Source organism: Hippopotamus amphibius, chromosome 2 (assembly GCF_030028045.1).
Source record: "Hippopotamus amphibius kiboko isolate mHipAmp2 chromosome 2, mHipAmp2.hap2, whole genome shotgun sequence".
NCBI lineage: Eukaryota > Metazoa > Chordata > Mammalia > Artiodactyla > Hippopotamidae > Hippopotamus > Hippopotamus amphibius.
Genome location: NC_080187.1, coordinates 73,933,292 through 73,950,805, shown reverse-complemented (window position 1 = coordinate 73,950,805; position 17,514 = coordinate 73,933,292).

The window sequence follows — 17,514 nt, the reverse complement described above, 5'->3', positions numbered from 1 at the left end:
TATAAAAACAGATGATTGAACTTGGTGTACCCCCCAAAAAATAATAAATAAATAAATAAATAAAAAGATGATATCCAATCTCTTTCATGTGGCTTTTCATAATCTAGTCCCTGATCACTTCTCAAAACTATTCTGAATCCTCTCCTTACACCATAGACCCTCATCCTCTCCTTTCAATCCACTTCCTTGTTACAGATATAAAGTTTTTTAGCTCTTTGATGATGTGATACAATATAGAAACATAAGGTAATATAGGGTAATTTTAAGGACCTTGATTCACGAGGCTGTCAGATCTGGGATTCACACCTAACTGAACAACTTAATCCACAGGTTATTCACCTCCCTATGCCATGATATTTATATATCTAAAATAACAATAGTAAAAATTACTTCAAAGAGTTGTTGATGATTAGGCTTAATTAGAAAATACAAAGATTAGATCTGATGCCAGTTAAGTGCTTGGCAAATTGCCCAGTATAGATGCCATGATAGATGTATGCTCACTTCCTCATCGTCTCCAGGCACTGACATGGCTAACTCAGAAGGGCTCACACCATTTGATTGCTACATTCTCATCATCTGTTAAACATCATCAAGTTATGTTGCAATTCTCTGGGAACACTTTCTTGGCCCACTTAGGTTAGTTGTAGGTAGTTTGTGGTCACAATTTACATTGTAGTTTCCTGATGTTAATATTTTAAGTCGCTCATTAAACAATCTTAATTAAATCATAAACCACATGTTTTTGTTTTGCTTTGTACATTAGGGCCTAGCATAGTCCCTGCTATATAGTTGACGTTGAATAAATATTTCTTTCAGTGACTCCCTGAGACAATGCATTATTCCATACACATTTTCTTTGCAAAAGCCTTTCTGAATTAGAATCCAATAACATCTTGAATGTTTTGAAATGAATATCACTTAATGATATAATTCCTTAGCAGGAAAAAATACAAAAGCAATAACGTTCATAATATGTAACAAATGCTGTTCTTTATGATATCCCCATGCTAGTTTTTTAATTGAAAATAAAATGCAGATTGAAGAAGAATTACAAAGAACAGATATCAATTGAGTTAGATAAGCAGATAAAGGCTTTCTAAACCAGAACACTACTATGACAGTGGTCCTCCATTGGGGGTAGTGGAGGTTGCCCAGCCAGAAGACACTTTACAATGTCTGGAGATACTACTGTCATAACTTTGGGGGAGAGCAGGTGCTACTGGCATCTAGAGGGCAGAGATCAGGAATACCACTTAATAGTCTACAATGCACAGGACAGCCCCTTACCTGGCCCAAAATACCAATAGTACTAAGGTTGAGTAACTGTACTAGAGTAAAGACAGCATTTTAAGAAAGACAGGACACAAATTCAAAATATCCAGAGTATGTTTTAAAGTGACAGACTTTTTAATGAGATATTTTTAAGAACAAGGATGGTGACCCTCTTTCAGAGTGACTGAAGTAAAGGACTTGTATCTTGATTAAGGACATTGCTTATTGACCTTGGAAAAAGGCCTCCCGACATCTAATTTTAAAATTAAATTAAATGTGAAAGTTAATGTGTATGCATGTATTCCGAAGAGGAAAAAAAGGAAAGAGATTGAATAAAATTATTAAATTATAATAGCTGACAAGGCAAATGAGTAAATGTGGTCATATTACATATTACACATCACCATTCCCACAAGACACATTCCTATGAACCATGCCTTATCCAGTCTTATACTTGAAGATTAAATCAAACTGTTGCTACTACATCATCTCAGAGAAAGTCCTGCAAAGTAATACAATTGCAGGACAATTTTCTCAATAAAGTAATTATAAAAGAAATTAAAAAATGTAAAGACTTGGGCTAGTTTTAGTTTTTAGAAATCTCATTAATAAAAATGGCTATAGCCAGATTGAACAAATGCCTGTGTAGGTGGACAGCTGACATGAAATCCTGTATTACGTAGCAGAAGCACTGTTTCAGGAGTGGAATGCCTCCCCACTCATCCTAATGGATAACTCACATAAAGCTCTTTTCTGATCCTTGACAGCTAACATGGCTTAGCTATGTCCAAATGAAATGGAGAGTTCATGAAAAGATAGAGCCATGTACAAATTGAGCTAAGCCAGATTTTCACTATCAAAGCTAAGCTGAAATTTTAGGCAATTATATGTATACATGTATAATATATATATATCTTATATACACACACACATATATATATTTACATATATTGTTTATTTATGGTAATAAATAAATATAAATTTTTCAGCATTCAAATTACTTAATGTCTTTAAATATGTTTTCTCAAGTATGAAATACAGATATTAATATATTTTACAATCCTTGACATTTTTCTTCAAAAATGTACAAAAACTTAGTGTTTCCTAATGATGCCCAATAAAAGTTAACACTTAGTTATAGCACCTACTGGAATATTATCATATGCTTAAAACGAAAGGCTGGCACTTAGCTCATTTTATTTAACCACTATGTTTTTTTTGTTTGCTTTTGTTTTTTGGTTTTTTTCTAGTGTTACAGAGTTTTATTTTTTTTATTTTTTAAGAATTTTTATTGAGATATAATTGACATACAATTAACTGCATCTATTTAAAGTGTACAGTTTGATATCTTTTTTCTTATTAGTAATGTATACATGGCAATCCCAATCTCCCAACCATTACGTTTTTATGAATTATAAACAATGCCCCCTGGTCAATCAAGAGAAAAATCTAAGTACTTAGTTTAGAGAACAGGAAATGGATAATTTTTAGTGAGATGCTTGGGGATTTGTCGCCACATCCCACAGCAGAACTATTCCATCCAGTTTCCTTTTTTTTTCTTCTACATTTCTGAAACATCTGAGGGCTGTTTTATGTTGTCTTAGTCCACTTGGGAGTGTTATAACAAAATAATACAGATTGTGTGGTTTATAAACAGCAGAAATTTATTTCTCACAGTTCTGGATTCTGGAAGTCCAAGATCAGGGGATCAGCGGATTCAGTACCTAATGAGGGCCCACTTTCTGGTTCATAGATGGTGCCCTCTTGCTGTGGCCTCATATAAGGGAAAGGGGCTAGAACTCTCTCAGAATTCTCTTCTTAAGGCACTAATTCCATTAATGAGGACTGCACCCTCATGACTCCCCAAAGCTCCACGTCCTACTATCATCACCTTTAGGTGTTAGGATTTCGACACACGATTTTGGGGATTGGGAACACAGCATCGATACCATACCATATGTACCTAATCTAAATAGAATCCTTCTTAACAAAAGAATAACAATAACAGGGTCATCGTCTCCACTTTACTTTAGAAGGATTCAGCTGAGAAAGGGGAATTAACTTTGGGGCAGCAGTCAGAATCAATGTATTATGGAACCTCTACCCCAGGAACTTTTTCATAGTCTTATGACATCTAGTCAAGTATATCACAAAATCTTTAGTGTTGCTGTTGTATGCCCTCCCCACCATAATTTTCTGCTTCAGTGGATCTCTGCTCTTCAAGTTGTCACATACCGCACGCTCCCTAGATACCATCGCCATTGCTGCTGGAAACCTGAGTTACTTTCACTAGATCCTGCAGCTCTTGAAAGATACAACTGCTTTTGCTAAGTACCATTACTGTTTCTCCTCAATTCAGCTCATTCACTTGTCTCCCTGTTTTTTCTCAGTAATGTTACTTCCGTAAGCAACACTGTCTCCCCAAGGTCCCTCTGCCAAGCATTTTTTCTGCTACACTGCTGTTTGTCCTTAGTTTCTGTCAATGACTCCCTGAAAACTCTGCAGTCCTGTGGCTCTGCTGTGTACTACAGTGAAGTGGTTGCAATAGCTGTGTCTCTCCCTATCACTGTTTTAATTTTGTTTTACTTCTCATTAGGGAGTAGCATAACAGAACTTCCCTGTATCCAAAATCAGTGAAACTATATTTCCTCTATTTACAAATAATTCTTCTAATCCTAGCTGCTTCAAGACACAGACATGGGTTCATTGTAAGTTAAACAAGAGGCAAGTCAATGTTAGATGTTAAGAGGAGACATAATTCACACAGTAACGTGTAGCATGCACATAAAGGCAAAGCATGCCTCTGTTGCCTGCTCATCAGGGACTATTTGCCAGGCAGGGCTTTTCTGTTGAATTGTTCTTTCCTGTGTCTTCAGAAATGAATCACATGAGCCTTCTAATTTTAGGAAAATACCATACTAGCTCCTTTTCTAAACATTGCAGAAGCTGGTACAAAGAAAGACAACAGAATGTTACCTTGACTCAGAAATTTTCAATATTCAAATCCAAAAACTATACTAAACTTACCTTCTGGGGTAGATCATGTGACAAATTCCTGTTTTTCTACCAGCCCCAGGAAAGAAGCAGAACCAGAAAAAAATCCAGCCTAGCCTTAGTTAGTTTGGTATTCATCATGCTGTCTCTCTACTAATACATATTGGCAGTGGGAGGAATAAAACAGACACCTAGGCTTTGGAGACTTAACACATCAGCTTTTAAGGTTCCCAGGACTTAGCCAGGGTCTCAATGGTAGATGGCCTTCATATTTTCAATTGCCCTAGTAAAAATTCTTATGTCTCCTCTAGAAGCAGTGTTTGATTACTGGGTCAGGTTACCGCTTGTCTCTTCCTTTAGGAAGCATTTTCTTCCAGTTTTTTAAAGCTATTTTTGTTTTCAAGTTCAGTGTCAATCTCTGAGATCTATTGAAGCTGGAATCTTTTTTGACATTATTATGCCCATTAAACTAAAGATGACTATTTGTTCTACCACTGTTTATGCTTCCCTACTTATATAATAGGAAAGAAGAAAGAATGAAAGCCATGACTAAAAATTTGACTCAGAACTTTTCAAATTGACTAGAAGATGGAATTCTACATGAGTGACTTCTTATCTCTCTAGTAAGCCAACTTAGAAAGATCATAGAAGACCTGATATGTCAATTCAATTAGGATATGTGACAGAGAACTATAATTGGGGTGAGATTAACTCTATATTCAAATAGAAAAACTAAGCTGCAGGATATCATATATTGTTCTTATTTAAAATTCATAGCAACCTAGAGAAACTTATGCGTTTTTAAAATGACCTTAATTGGCTCATTTCACACCAGGAAGTCAATGTTTTTTGAATTATTAAGAAAAGACATCATATATTGACACAGGTCAAATTCCTTTATAAAATGTCTTTACAAGAAAAGTTCACTGCAATGTGTATATTTTCAAGGTACAAATCAATGAACTATAGTGCTCTGCGATCTTAAAATAACGAAATCAAGAAACTCCTAATTAAGTATGACAAATACTTTTTAACAGACTGCTAAAAATTCACATCATATTTCATTTTCATTCTCTCCTTTATTAACCTTTGTTCAAATGTTAAAGTATGGTGTGGGAAACAGACCTTAAGTGGAACACTCTTACCTTTCTGAAAAATTACACTAATCATATTCTCTTATTGTTCAATTAAGTAAACCATCTTTTCTGTTAGTAGTATAATGACATTATCACCTCTTTATTACCCTAGGAGCACAATCCACAGCTGAAATACTTCCTCCAAATCAAAGAATATCAGCCTGAACCCCAATATATCTATCCTAGTACCTCTCTAATATGTTTTAAATAAGCTTCTGAGAGATCAAATATGAATTTGAGATATTAAGCATATTAAAACTAAATCACTTTACATCAAATTAAGGACTTTTACTTGATGTCCATATGTAACTTTGAAATGGGCTATATTTCATGTGCATGTGTGCATTTGAAATTTTTGATGGAAAAAATTCTTAACTTTAATCAAATTATCAAAGCAGTCAAGTAACACAAAATGCTTAAGAGTAACTTTCTCCTTCATTTCAGGATTGAGACACTGCAGTCCTCACTTTAATCAAAGATCAGCTGGGATACTGAAACGTAATAAAACTCATGACATAAAAATTTTTAAGAAGCATCAGGTTTACTCAACACAGCATTGATAATACCTGGGCATTAATGATCTCATGACTCCTGGGGAGCTTCTGGCATCCCAGGCCCTCGCACTCAGGACAGTGATGGTCATGGGAGATGAGACTGAGTGAGCATAGATCACCTTAGCTCAGAAGAGCCATCAGCTCAGGGATTCCTCAGGAAGACATGACTAGCTCCCATTGTCTGCTGCAGCTGTATCACAGCCAAACTGGTTACTCCACACTGATAAATAATACATACAGTAAGGCAATGCTACCTGGCTCAGTACATGGTCCTTAGCCAGATTCTCATTTACCTTGAAGCCCAGGTACTCTCATAAATTGTGAGATATAATTGCAAGGAGAATTCACCAAATTATTAGTCCATTGGCCAGGAGCAGAGATGGAAACAGGTCTTGCAAAGTTCATGTTGCTTTGTTTGCAACAAACTCCAGCATCATCTTCAAACTAGAGAAAGCACTAGCCTTACCAAGGAGGATGGGACACTTTCGCATTCTTAGAGATATCAGGGGTTCTGGAGACTGAATACTTTCAGATGCATAAATCCAGATAGCCTTCCCTCATACATAGAGTCCCTTTCGGTTTCAAAAACTGATACATGGAACAAACTATTATATTTGTTTCCTAGTACAACATTCATTTCACCATCAGTATAAGCTTGAGCTATCACATTGTTACCTTGGGATACTGTCTATTCATGTTCAAACCAACCGCCCACCAGTGATTTGATCCTCTTTGCCAGAAGCTGGTGACACAGTTATAAAACCCCATCCCATCTGCCTTGTGGGATCATACCTGGCACTATTTACAAGTTGAGTTTCCCAGTATGCAGACTCTGAAGCAGAGATTTGGGTATAGTGAGCTTATTGGGGTGTACTCTTGAGGGGAAATGGGAGGAAATAAGATTGGGCAGAGAGAGAAAGCGGACTGCAGCAATGTCATACAAGGCCTCTTCCTTTCCCACAAGGAGCTATGAAGCCAGAATGGCCTATCAGAGCTGTCTCACACTGGGACATGGAGCCAGGTTTGTTTGCTCTAATCAGTCACACATTTCAGGCTACCTCTGGGAAGGGGGCATGACCCCAGGAGAGGTGGCTCACTTACACTGAAGACAATTCCCAGAGAATTGGTAGATGAGGCTGCACTGTGGTCTGAATGTTTGTGCCTCCTCAAATATCATATGCTGAAATCCTAACCCTAAGATGGTATTATTAGGAGGTGGGACCTTTGGGAAGTGCTTAGGTCATGAGAGTTAGGTCCTCAAGATTGGGATTAGTGCCCTTAAGGAAGATGTCCCAGAGAGCGAGCTTGTGCCTTCCACCCTGTACGGACACAGCATCATTTATAAACCAGGATGAGAGCCATCGCCAGCCACCACACTGAATCTGCTGGTGCCATGGGCTTGGAGTTCCCAGCCTCCAAGAACTCTAAGAAATAAAGGTTTGCTGTTTATAAGCCACCTGATTTATATGCTAATTTCATTACAGCAGCCCAAAGGGACTGAGACAGGCTGTCACTGTGCAGAGTTCCAACCACCAGTGGAATAATTCCTTCAGTCCTGAAGGGTAAGATGAGGGTGCAACACAGCACACACTAAAATGATGAGATTAAATTGAATGGTTAGGAAAGTTGTCAGCGACCAAAAGTTCACTTATTCAGTGATGCTTGACTAAATCAGATCTAAGGATCCTTTTATTTCTCCATGGCTAGAAGAAAGAAACTATAGTCAAGAAAATTAACAAGTTCCTTAAATTTGTACAGTGCTGTATGTCCATTATACCTCAATAAAACTGGAAGAAAAAAATAAATACAAAAAAATAAAGAAATGTAACAAGGTGCTCAGCTAGTAAGAAGAACTAGCATAAATGTGAAAAAGAAATGAAAACAAATCAAAACAAATCAAAACAAAATGCTTATTAACAGCCTGTTATAGAGTAGATATTCATGCTTCTTGCATTATAAAATTCTTGCACACAGAATTTATAATCTATAAAGGTGACACCACCTTTATAAACATTCAAGTGAACTGTTCCCACTCTCTTCTCTCCTATACCTCCACCCCAGGGCAAGTGGGAGGGATGAGGGCAGTGAGTAGCTGAGGGCAGCTTTAGGGAGGGTCCAAGGAGGGGAAGAGAGGCAGCAGAAGAGAAGGAGCTATTTTGAATTTGAATTTTGGCAGGCAAAAGTGACACCGAATGCACTAAAAGTGAAAGGGGAGGACTTAGGGTTGGACACTCCCATGAAGCTCAGGGGATTCTTATCAGCTCTTCAACCTCACACCTGCAAGGCCAATGTGATACTGCATAAGAGAGACACTGCATGAGAAAGATATCAGAGATAATTCAATGGACATTTGTTTTGAATTTCTTGCTCTACCTTTTAAACAATTAAACTTTAGTCTCTACAACAATTTTAGATTAACAGGAAGACTGTGAAAACAATGAAGGGAATTCCCATATATGCCACACCCAGTTTCCCCTATTATCATCACCTTACGTTACTAGGGCAGCTTTGTTACAATTGATCCATCAATACTGATACATCATAATGATATATTATTATTTAGATTGCCTTGGTCTTGCCTAATGTCTTCTTTCTCTTTCCAAATCCCAAGTAAAGGACCACATTCCATCCAGTTGTCATGTCTCTTAAGTCTCCTCTTAGCTATCTGAGTTTCTCATGCTTTCCTTATTTTTGACAACCTTGACAGTTTTGAGGAGTATAGACATTTTGAAGAATGTCTCTCTACTGACATTTTTCTCTTCTTTTCCTCACTATTATAATGGGGTTCTGGGATTTGGGGAGGAAGACCACAGAGGAAAACTACCATTCTCGTGACATCATATCAAGAATAAATAACATGACTTGCCGCTATTGATATTAAGCTTGATCATCTAGCTGAGGCAAGTGTTTGTCACATTTCTTTGCTGTAAAGTAACTCTTCCCCCACCCCCTTTTCATACTGTGTTCTTTGGAAGTCACTGTGCACAGCCCACACTTACGGAGTAGGGAGAATTCTTCATGTCCTCATGGGCAGAATGTCTACATAAATTATTTTGAATGGCTAAAAGATTATATTTAGAGGTTTCTCTTACCAGAAAGATCACAAGAAGAAAAATTAATAAACTCCTAGAAACAGAATTATTTCAAGTTACAATCATGCTATCCACACTATAGGAGCTGGTGAAACAAAGGAGCACCTTAATTTAATGACCTAAATATTTCCTACCAAATGTGGAAATGTAAGTGACATAAGTGGCATTAAATATTTCATTTCACAGTATCTCCTCTTCCTCCTTTTTTTCCATATACCCCCCCAACCCCCTTCTCTTTCTACAGAATTAAGAAAATATTATATAATGGCAATTGCAATATTTTAAAAATTCTTCCTTATTCTCTCTGGGTGTGTTTTATGCTTGATTTCCTACTCTCTGTGTCATTATTGTAGTATTTTTCCACATACATATCAGTAGGCATAACAGAGTCTTAAATTCTAAAGAACTCTTCTGATTACCGTAGATCCCCAGAAGCTTCCTTGGTTTGATTTTAAGATTAAGCATTCGAGTCAGAATTACCAACAAAATCAACTGCTGCTTGGAATAGAGGTCAAACAAGCAAGACGCAGAAAACTCTGAAGTATTTGTAATGGGACTGAATATTATTTTAGGAGATGCGAAAAGAAACTGCATTTCTTATACAAATGGATTTCAAGAGTAGTAGTTATTTCTACAAAGTATTTTGAACTGTCAAAGACTTTATGATGGACTTAAAAATGATTGAAGATGTATACTTGGAATTAAGCCAAAATTAAAATAAAATTCACCTGTTATTATGCAAAGTTGTGCTTAGTAAGTTAAAGATTCCATACAGAAAAAATGATAGAGCATTAGCTTATCAAGAGGCAACGGATATGTCCAGAAAAGTGTCAATTTATTATTAAGTTGGAAATAAAGAAAGAATAACCATAATATTCAATAAGTAGATTGATAATGATACTGAAATAAATCATTATAATTTAATATTTTGTTGAGGCTTATGTATAAATTAAATGACTTCGAAAACAAATTTCAAAAATTGCTATATGAAACACTGATGTAAGTCAGCATATAGCTTATTATTCTTACAATGACAACTAAAGAATAAATATACATGTTTTATGAAAACATTTCATTGAATCAGAGATTTACTCAATATTAAAAATTGCTAAGAGACTGGGTTCTGATTTAACTATTTTAAAGTATATTAATACATGAAGCACTATTTTTGAGGAACATAAAATTATTGAATATCTTTTGTTATATTAGATATTGAAAATCAACTAAAAACACTTTTAGAGTGTGATACTACGGAGTACTTTTAAAATATAAAATAGACTTCTGCTTCCAAGAACATAAAGATATATTTTTTTCCTATTCCTCCCACTAAATACAACTAAAAACCCTTGATCCAATATACAAGACATCCATAAGTAGACTCTCAAATGTGGAGAAAAGAAGGTAGACTGGCTAGGGACCTTGGAACCCAAGTAACAACACAGTGGTGAGTTCTCTAGGTGTTCTCTTTTGCCTCATATATCTCAGACAGACTGCTGAAAAAGACGGTAACCTGGAATCAGCAAATGACCCAGTCTAAGGAGCCCCAACAAATTTTCCTCTTTCTTGCCAAAGGACCAGGAAAAAGGCAGTGCAGTTTTAAAACAGAGAAGTTCAAGACAGTTACTGCCAAATTCTAGCCAAACACTAAAGAAAAAAACCTGTGGTTCCAAACCCTCCCTGTCAGCAAAGACTTAGCAAGACCTCCACAACTGCCAAGTCTTCTCTGGGCATTACAACCTCAATCTTCCCTACTGAGGTGGTCAGAGAAGGCTAAGCAGGGAGTCAAAATGTAGAATTTGTCAGTTGGTAACAAGCCCTATTCCATCTGAGGTATCAGTTGAAATGGCGTGGGGAGCCTGAACTTCCAGCCCCAACTGGCAGGAATAAGGCCATAGATTATGCACATTAATATAAAATATAAAATGATAAAACCTTTAGAAAAAGAGCCATAGGAGAAATTCTCTGGGATCTCAGACTACACAAATGTTTCCTAGACTTGACACTAAAAGCACAATCTATGAAATGGAAAAGTATAAATTGCACTTTATCAAAATTAAAAACTTATGCTCTGAAAAATGCTCTATTAAGCAGAAGAGACAAGCTAAACACTGGGAGAAAATAGTTATAAATTGCATGTCTAAAAAAGAACTGCTCTCTAGAATACATATATAATTCTTCAAACTCAGCAAAAAAGCTAAATAAATAAAAAATAAAAACCAAAGAATCCAATTAGAAAATTGGCAAAACATATTTCACAGAAGAAGGCATCCAGGTAGCAAATAATCAATAGATGTCCAAAAGTATTTGTTGCTAGAGAAATGTGATTTAAAATGAAAATAAAATATCACTACACATCAATCAGAATGACTAAAAATTAAAAATAGGGACAAAACCAAATGCTGGAAATGATACAGAGAAAGGGGATCACTCATGCCTTGCTGGAGGAAATGTTCAATGGTGCACCCACTCTGAATAAAAGCACAGAGGTGTCTTAAAAAATTAAATGTGTGCTTACCATGTGACTCAGTGACTGTACTCTTGGGCATTTATTTTAGAGAAATAAAAACTTGTTCACACAAAAACTTGTACATGAATGTTTGTGGTAGCTTTATTTGCAGTAGCCAAAAATTGGAAACCATCGTGTCTACAGCAATGAGTAAATGCTTAAACAAACCACAGCCTAGTGGTTTGGAATACTACTCAATAATAAGATGAACGAACCCTTGATACGCACAATGGATTGGTAAATTCCCTAGAGAACTATGTTTAGTGGAAAAAGCCAATCTTCAAAGATTACATGTTATATGATTCAACTTATATAACATTTTTGAGAGGACAAAATTAAAGAATAACGAATGTATTAGTAACTGGCAGCATTTAAGAATTTAGAAGGGGGGCCCAGTTCCCAATAGCGAACTAGGAGGATGCTGAATTCACCTCTTCCCCCACACACACTGAATCTGCAGCTACATATGGACCAGACCGACTTCCTCAGAAAAAACAGCTGAGTGACTCCAACGCATCAGGTGGAGAGAAGCCCACATCAAAGCAGGCAGGAGAGGCTGGGACAGAAGCTCGTCATTCACCCCACCCCTCATGTAGCAACCCACAATTGGGAGAGAACTCAAAACCCAGAGCTTCTCCCCAAGGACAGAAGGGTTTGAGCCCCACACTGGGTACTCCATAGTTTAAGACCTGCACCTGAGAGATCAGCCCTGAAAACATCTAGGTTTGAAAACCAACAGCACTGTCCCCCATCAGACCCATAAGCTTTACGGAACCCAAGAACCAGCTCTTAAAGGGCTCAAGCATGGACTCGCCCATCCCAGGGCTCAGCACACAGGCAGCAGATACAGAGGTGCCCAGACTTTATGTGAAGGAGGCTCATTTGCTGGTGTTGAAGCTTTGGCCTGAGGGGCAGGCCACAGGTTTGGGACACATTTAGAAGCCTGGTGGCTGAAGCCACTGACTTTGTGCTTTCCCTCTGCCTTGCACCAGCCTGTGGGTACCATCTTTTAAATGATTTTTAAATCCAGGAGTTTGGCTTTTGTTTGTTTTTTGTTCTGTTTTATTTTTCTCTTTTTCCTGATAGGTGTTATCTTTGTGCCTTCCTTCTGTCTCACTACAGAGCTCCAGCATCTACTGGAGGGGAGCTTTTACACAGGCCTGGTGCCCCCAATTTTTATGTCTGATGCCCCAGTGTTCGAGGCTGAAGTCCAGGAGGCATCCCTTGATTGCCTGGCCCTGGAGGCTCAAACTATGCTGTCCTATAGTTTTTAACTATTTAGCAATAGGCTAAGTTAATTCAACTTGATTTTGTAGCTGGGGACAGGTTATGCAGTTATTTATTTTTAAACATCTATTTCTATGAAAATGTCTCTCAACTGTAAAATGCTAAGTGGGCATGAACACATGGTTTTAATCTCATTTTCATCTTTCAATCAGCTGATGAAAAGCCTCAATGTGGAACAAAAAAGAACTATATATGACACAAAATTTAATTTCAAAAAATGGTTGCAGTTTTATTATACCTATGGCTTCATTTAGAGATACAGAACTCGCATCTAAGATTTTATGAATGTGATAGACTTAATTTTTTTCTTTTAATAAACACAGAGATGTTCATGAAAAGAAAATACATTCATTATTTTACAGAAGCCAGAAGCAAGTAACTAATACAAAGTAGTAGAGAAAACTATCTTTCATCAGCTTCATAGTACAGGGGCTTTTAATCTTTGTCTCTTGTGATAAGTTTACCAGAATGACGAATCAATAGGAGAGTGTTCATTATTCTCTCACTTCATTTGAATCAACCTTGTGAGTTGACTATGAAGTAAAGAAACAATTGAGTAAAATCAGATAGTCTGCAAACAGTAGTTTCAGTATTATTCAAAGCAGAACCTATAGACCTATAGATTCTAAATTGAAAAAACAAACTAAAAGAAACAAACCAACCAAACTAAAAGAAACAAACAAGACCCCATGACACTCTCTGAAATACACACATTAAGATTATGGTCCTTTTTATCTGTAAGGTAAAATATCAGAAATGGAATGGATTCAAAACTCTAAGGTGGTGTCTCTGCAGACACATCAAAAATTAATCTGATCATTCTTTTGCCTATTGCAACTTCTTAAACAGGAATATATAAAACTTGGAAAAGTGAAAACGGAGTGCTGAATTTCAAAATATCATTTGTAAACATATTGATAGATCAAAATATCATTCAAAGTAAGGAACCATATCTTTTTCTAAAAGCAACAAAATTTTAAAACCTGTGCGCAATTCTACTGTAAAGAAGAAAAATCAGTTTAACTTTTTTGACTCCTTCAGATAAGATGTCTTTGGTCTCTCCTTCATCTCCAATTGGCCTATTACTTAGAACAGTATATACACTTCTATGTCTGTTTTCCCTAGAATTCTGTGTATTGCCAGTAGTTTCTGTCTCTCTGCCCACCAATGTCCCAAACACTCAACTGTATTTTCTAAATTAAAATCATAGAAATGAAACCTGGAAATTTGAATTTTAAAATATTTATATCGCTAGGTGACATAGCAAATGTGGAACTACAGATCGAAGACTAAATTTTCAATAGGAGACATTTCTACTTACTGCCACTCTGCTTGTGGAAAGAAGAAATGGGAGGCAAGACGCATATCACCTGTCTCAACACCCCAGTCTCCATGGAAACTGTTTTTTATACCCCTTTTATGGAATTATTAAGTGTGTGATAATGGAGGTTTTCTTTTTCCTGAGAACTGATCTCTTTTAGTCTTTTCTTCAAGAATTTCTTTTAGAAAAAAAAAAAAAAAGGATCATAGACAAGAACAGCCTATAAATATGCAGTGAGAGTTCTGGGTACTTCTGGGTGGGCGCACTCATGTACTTTCAGACAGCAGTGTATGGATTGGATTTGCTGTACAGTGACTTTGGTTATCTTTCCCTTGCTTAAGTTACCTGGGTATTTAGTCATATCTTTGACTTAGTTTCACCTGCACTCCAAAGGCATAGGTCATACTAACTAGTTTTTATAGACATGCAGACAGCCATCCCCATTCAAAAACCTGTCTCCTCCTGGGCACAGTATGTGAATAGGGTTCAGATATTAACATTAATAGAAACTTCAAACTTTGTCTACCTTGTGCATCTCCAAAGAATCTATCTAACACCCAAATTCACTTCCTTCCGAAGATACACTCATGCACACCTCTGTAATCCTCAAACACAAAAGATCTATGCTCTCCTAGATTTCAGGCAGGCTAATCAACTCTCTTTGATGGACCTCAAACTTCCAATGTCTAAATATTTTCTCCAGGTGGTGTCCTCTGCCAACCTCACCCACCCCTCAACTTGGTAAATTCTCCTCAATCTTTTTGAAACCCCCACACTCACACACCCAGACACACAGATACTTATTACATCCTGTGGGGTTGAAAAGTATGAAGAATAAAAATCATTAGGGGGAAAAGGATATGTATTCATTTTTCCTTTGTAAATCCACAGCAGAAATTTCACACAAACACATACATGTGTATATAGATAGTTTCTCGGTAATAATAGTTACTCTTCAATAGTAATAGATACTGCTGCATTCCATTACACAAATATATGCTAATTGCATATTGTGGTACAAAGCAAGCACTGGAAATCTAAGGCAGGATTATCATCATTCACAGAAAAAAGTGAAAATATAACACGAGGGAGCTCTAGCAAGCTATGACCATGAACATCGTTCCACATTCTGTGCGCACAAACTTCTGTCCTCATTCTCCTGCAAAGACAAATCAAAGATATGTGTTCCTTCACCACCATCACCCCCATTTCGGTACCCATTTCAGCTGCCTCTCTGTTGGCTATTAACTTATTTCCTGCTAGGAGGAGAGGAATTACTAACTGGTAATCTTCCAGAATATATACATTTTGAATGGCAACACTTTGAGAACATGGTGACATTGGAAGGAAGCAAAATCAAACAAGTTCTCAGGCAATGCACCTGGCCCAGCCACATTATGATAGTAGTTTCCTCTTTGAGCATGAGTGTACAGTCTTCTGTATCTGCCCCCTAGCTAGCTTCACGCCCTAACACAAAAGGAATGTTTGTGAAAATATAAATATATATACCTGTGAAACTTTGCCATGGTCTGGTACTTACACAGGCTACTGTTAAAGCAACAGCTATCACGTATGTAACAAACACACATACTGGTACTGACACTGGTTGTGATCAAACAGAGGAGACATGTCAGTAATATTAAGACTCTGATTTGCAAATGATGGAAAATTCAACCCAAACTAACCTATGTCAAATTAAATTTATGTATTCAAATAACTGAGATTTATAAGGGTATCTACCTTCATGTTTAGACTATTAGAATTTACATAATTAGGAATTAGTTTCACTCCATTTTTCACTCCTCTTACCACCTGGCTTTATTCGAGGAGTCTGTGGATCATTTTTTATAGTGATAGGCTCACATTCTAATAAGTTCACTTTACCCAAAAAGACAATATGCCTCTCTTTTAAAAGACCCAGCCAAAATCTAAGTAGATCTGTCATTAAGAAAGTCAAATGCTCATTCCTGAATCCAATTTCTAGTGCCAGAGGAAATAATTTTTTGTTTTATCTTGTCTATTTCTGGAGTTTGGAACTGGAGGCAAAGCTATTTCAAATTCACAAATTAAAATTGAAGGATGAGTAGGTAGCCACAAAAGAATTTGCATACTGTTTACTAGGCGAAGAGTGTTTGAGTGCTAAACAGCCAAGTTAATAGATACCCATGATATCTGCAGTGGCAAAAACTGGCATCCACGTTACTACTAGCCAACATCCATCCATGGCAGACATTTTTATTAGTCTTGGACCCATTCCTATTGCACTCACAATCTGTCTCATAATTCCCTTCAACTTACTCTCCAGCAAATAGCTAGCAGTTCATCAGAGCAAATTTACATTCCACCTTTAGTAAATGCTACGCATGATAATATCCTTGATGACTGTGGATAAAGTCTTGAATATGTGTTGCTAACTCATTATTAATCTTTCACTTTCAAATGTATCTCAATCCTTCTTGAGTCTACTTATATTTTTGACTTTTCCACCTCTCAGGATTATTATCTTCATACCTCTATTTCGAGAGGCATATCAAATAGCTCAGTCTATTGCCTAATACTCCTGCCTTTACATCTTCAATTTAAGATTGAATTTTCAGTTAAAAATTAGAAGCATTCAGATGTTAAAGATCCAAATGTCAGAAAGATGCAGACAAAAATTGGAAACAATTTTGATCTCCAATGATATGTGACTAAACAAACAAAAAACACAAAGTTGATGTGTGTTTAGCTGCCCATATACAGGAAGAAAAATTATCTCATGTGATAGAATAATGATTTATGGATAATATTTGAATTGTTGCACAACTCTTAGAGCTGCATAAAGACTTGTATTATCATGAACATCCACATAATTTTACTTCCTGATTTTAACATGTTAAAATGTCATCCACTGCTAGTGAATATAACAAAAAAGAAGCAGACTCACAGATATAGAGAACAAACTAGTGGTTACCATTGGGGGGGGGGGAAGGGCAATACAGGGTTGGGGGAGTAAGAGGTAAAAACTGTTGGGTGTAAGATAGGCTCGAGGATGTATTGTACAACACGGGGAATATAGCCAATATTTTCTAATAACTATAAGTGGAAAGTAACCTTTAAAAATTTTATAAAATAAAAAATTAAAATACTTGAAATTTAAAAAAGTTCACATAAATTAATTTTAAAAAGAAAAAAACTCAAAAACATCATCCACATGATTTAGAAGAATGTATTTGAAAATTTAAATGTTTATACTTTATTCCAACTTTAACATCTGAAAAGATAACAAGTAAAGAAGGGATAATCTATCTCTATTACCATTTAAACTATAATTACTTCATTAAATGTCATATTTGCTCTAAATTTACAA